The sequence below is a fragment of the Alligator sinensis genome, unplaced genomic scaffold (genome assembly GCF_000455745.1).
Source record: "Alligator sinensis unplaced genomic scaffold, ASM45574v1 scaffold685_1, whole genome shotgun sequence".
Lineage (NCBI taxonomy): Eukaryota > Metazoa > Chordata > Crocodylia > Alligatoridae > Alligator > Alligator sinensis.
This window is the reverse complement of record NW_005842336.1, coordinates 1,282,908-1,287,635: the sequence shown is the minus strand read 5'-3', so window position 1 is coordinate 1,287,635 and position 4,728 is coordinate 1,282,908. Positions and strand designations below refer to the sequence as shown.

At 39.6% G+C, this 4,728-nt stretch overlaps 1 protein-coding gene across 1 annotated transcript in view; it reads right to left on the bottom strand.

The window, feature by feature from the left end:
• The window catches only part of PPP2R2A (protein phosphatase 2 regulatory subunit Balpha), a 68,939-nt gene that overhangs the window by 14,860 nt on the left and 49,351 nt on the right, over positions 1 to 4,728 (bottom strand). The window lies entirely within an intron of this gene.

Here is a 4,728-nt window from a genome sequence, read left to right as displayed (position 1 = left end):
GGGAAAGAAGAAATAAGTTATTTATTTTCTCTGAAGAGAACTGGTTTGAACATACAACTGTGCCACCAAGAATTCCCAGGGTCCGACTCCAAAACCCTCTAACAACTTCTGAGTCAAATGCTCTACTTAACCTTCCTAGCCTTTAAAACGGTCCGCAGCCACCACCAGACAACAAGAGGACTAATACTTATAAAGACAAAGTTCACTGTGCAAATGTTGTATATTGTTAGCACTAAATGGATAACAAGGAGTTCTTTATTCTATATCCTGACTAGATACATTGCATGGGATTTTCAAGCACATTTTAAGTAATTTAAGAAGTACGAGTTCCATTAGCTTTCAACAGGATGCATCCTCCTAATTCATTTAGGCCCCTTTCAAAAATACTATTTACTTGGTATGCTGCAACTTCTTCCAACTGTCTCAGAATGTAAAAGCACATTTTGCAAGGTCAAATTTTAGACTCTTTGCAATAACCCTCTTTGTTTGCATGCAAGATGTTTTGCATTAGTATTCATGATGAGCAGCTTGATCTATGGTTCTGACTGAACGGTTAGCTGCCTCACTTGTCAGCTATTAAACTACGTAGAAAAAAAATGAACATACAGCCAAACATATCTCAAAAACTTCACTACCTGAACATAATAATCTTATTAAAATAAATACAACAGAAATGAAAATGTTTTGCTAGTCAAAACAAATTAATCATAAGCCTCACCACTGGCTATACGCGCACAAAACTGCAAAGATTACCTATTTTAATATGAATGCACTGACTTGCCGAAGTAGAACTATGGAAAGACAACAACGTTGACATCAACCTGCTTTATCTTTAAAGATCTAACAAAAGCTTCCTAAATCAAGAGATTCTACATTATTCTGTTGAAGGTAAGTAAGAAGCTTACTTTATTGGATAGTCAGTCCTACTGCTCAGAATCTAGAAAAATGCTATGTGATTATTTAATCTCTAAAATAGGAAGTCTGAAGTATGCATATTTTAAATTGAGCCACAAATTAAACTGTATACCTGATGCAGAAAAAGATGCCTCAAGGCAGGTCTCCTGGGGGACAACAGATATCATTAGGGAAAGTGGAGCTACTGAGTTTACCAACAGCATCAATTAAACAGCATGAGTGCAGGAATAGATATATAACTTGCATACGTTACCAGCAAAAAAGAATGAAAAGTTATGAACACATGAGTATGTCAGCCAAGGTTCTTTGGGTAAACGTGATATATTTCATTAGACCAACTGAATAGATGGAAAATTGTTCTTTGCAAGCTTTCAGGCACAAGCACTCTTCTTCAGGCACAAGGGGGGACTCTGCAGGCATTTGATGCTCCCTATGCCTGAAGAAGGGTGCTTGTGCTCAAAAGCTTGCAAAGAACAATTTTTCCAACTATTCAGTTGGTCTAATGAAAGATAACACATTTACTCAAAGAACCTTGCATGCCTATGTCCTTAGACCAACATGACTACAACCAACATCCCCGAAACATGGAAGATGTTGAGTATTTTCAGGAAAATCATAAGAAAGACTGATCTATCAAGGCATCACTTCATGCAAGGCTGTTTCAAGATCACAGAAGGGACAGTCTGATAGGACAACTGTGATTATGGAGTCAGACATTAAAGCTTGGGATGAGGCCTGGCATTTGACTTGTCAGTTTTTCCAGAAGGTGTTGCCAGAAGACTGGATTACTGTGTGGACCACTTGCAGAACACAATGAGGTTGCCCAGTGGCACAAGGCTTCTTGACTTCATTTCTGATGCAGGTAGGATCACACGACAGAGGCTGAAGCTAGAGAAAGAGGTCTCAGAGCAAGACAACCTCTGTGTCATTAGGGAAAGTTGAGCACTGGTGCTGTTTGCTTTGGAAAGTTGGCTTGCAATATCAATGAATATCTTGGGCAAGTCTCATGTCTTTTGAAGGGCATGCTTTCGTTCAGATGACGCAGAATTCTAGTTTGTGTGCATGCAGTAAGGCAGAGAAACCCAAGGAGTTGTGGCAACCCTTTGTGGATTATGTTGCCTTCCCTTGTTCACCTTCCTTCCTCCTGAGCTTCTACGATGCTTCTATTAGATGCTTCCACTGTATTAGACCACTTCAACCAAGTTGAAGTAAAACAGAACCCATGCTTCAGGGCTTCGGCTGGCTGCCTACAGAGACCAAAACAAATTCTCCATCTCCTGAATGCCTATCTTTGCTTTTGGGGGTTCTTCCCCTCCTTTCTCTAGTACTGAGAAACAGTATTGAAGATGGGCCACAGTGTAAGAGGGCAGGATGCACTGGTGCTTCAGCTTCAGTAGTTGGGTCTTGCTGTCCTTACGATAAACCCATCATCTGATAAAGCCTCAGGAAGGACCCTTTCCCAGAACAGATCAGCAAGGGCTGTGGGGGCAGTGCACTTATGATTTTTTTCATAGCATGGAGCACAATTCACTTCTGGGTAAAATTATACTGAGATAATCCTAACCACATGGATGTCACACTTATTGGCACCTTTTGCATGCCCTGCTCTGTTCCGCTGGCACAGTAGTACAAAAACCTAGGGCTTCAAAAAACTACAGGGGATCCTGTGTTTGACATGACATGTTCTAGTCCTACATTCCAGATATTTTCCTCCATGCTTAGACGCATCTTACCAACTTTATCTTGCAATGTGCTCATGGTACTTAGAGTTCTGTCTTAAGACTATCACTATTAGTAATTAGTTATCACTATTAGTTGCTTTTAAGTGTTTTATACATCTTCCAATAGATTAACTATTTCCCTTGGTCTTTGGCACAGCTTCTACAGCACAAAGCTTGTGCCATAAGTCTTCTAGTTCCCAAATCTACTACTTTTAGTACCTTGGATGAATGCTGGCAGGACCAATTTATTAGTGTTTGTAAAACACTGAGATAAAAAAAACAAAAACAGGCTGTATAAAAAAAGGTATTAATATATGTCATTCATTTGAGAATTATTCCAAATCACTGGGCTCCATCCTTTTTCTGAATGGATCCTTCTGTACATGAGCCAGTCTTCAACCCTTGTGATTAATTTACCAGCAACAGTCTCACTAATCTGCGTACTGTATAATTTGTATGAAGTGACTTCATCTCACTCCTCAGAAAAAAAAAGATTTTAAAACCAAAACTGCAATGTAATTCCACTGTAAGACTATTTTTAACAGAATACACTATAGTACATTGACATTGAGAGACCCTAATATTAAAATGCAAATGGCAAAACAGGGTCCACTGCAATGGACTAAGCTTGTTTTTACATACCATTCCACAGAATTCAGTAATGAATCTGAGGTGAGACACAGGATGAATATTTGAAGTGCTACTTTATATGTTTAAATAATCAGCAAGCCTTTGACTTCAGGCTTAAGTTGTATGTTTCACAGTTGAGGGCAAGACATCCAACAAATGAATGGTCCTATGAGCCATGACGCCAGGGACAACAGTCTACATGAGAGACTTAACTTCGAGGTCATGTCTGTTGGAAGGATAATGATTTGTTAGCTAACTACAGGGCAGTAAGGATAAGCTTTGCAACAGGCCTAAACATCCAAATTTCTACCACAAGCTATGAAGACAAGAGAATTAATTTAAGGCATGGGTGTCTGGTGCCTCTTGACACCAGACAGCGAGTCCAATCTCACTCACCATAAAAGCTGCCGCACCGCTTCCAGAGCTCCATGGCCACTTCCAGAAGCAGCACAACCACTTTTGTTGGCAGCCCTACTCCCTGCCCGGCACTCACAGGGGGTGGCACTGGTGCTCCTGCCTGTCTGCCGGCTAAACAGGGAGCGCGGCCTGACGGGGTGCACTGGTGCTCTCAAGGGGTGCATGTGCACCCCCTACACGTCACCCCCGATTTAAGGCATATATAATTACATACAATATTCTCCAAGTATATTTTTCATTTCCCACATTGAAGTGACTATACTATATTAATGACAATCCTAGCATTTAACCAAAGCAACTTATGTCAGTCTGATTTGTAAAATGGGACTATGGCCTCAAAAGGAAAGCAAAGAAGCTGAATAACTTGCTTCAAAACTGGGTCCTGAACAAGAAAGTTCTGAGGAAGAGAGCTTTAGAATCCGAATAGTTCTAAAGTTCATTGAATAGAGTACTATAAAAAAATTAAAGCAATGCAAATATGCAATAACTTGCCATTTGAAATAAGAACCTGTGATATTCATCTAGATTAAGTATACAAAAGGACTGGTTATTCTGCATTAGCTATGTTAACAAAACAAGCATAAAACCAGGAAAGACCACTTTCCTCAGAATTCACAACAGTACAAGGAAGTTTTTCATTTTACTTTTTGGACTAAAATGAACTTACTAAGATCTTTAGGTTTTAAGGTGTGGCTGGAAGAAAATATCTGTTGCTAAATTGCCACAATATTTGCTTGTAAAGAAAATAATGTTGACATAACCTTAAAAGTAGCCTTTTCTGATTGATATCAAAGTGGAAAGGGACATTTTAGGTCTCACACACATTTCAGGCCAATCCTCATTTCTCAGCTAATCCTTAACAGGTTTTAGTGCATCTTCAAAGGGCAACCATCTGTGCCTAATAACCATTCTAAGGGGCTCCCCACAAGTGGCTCTGCAAGTGGACATTTTGCACACAACTTGTTACACACTTCTAAGGTCTTTTGAGGATAAAGAGGAAGGATTTTAATACACTACTCATTTTAAGTCATTAGTACTTACCTCC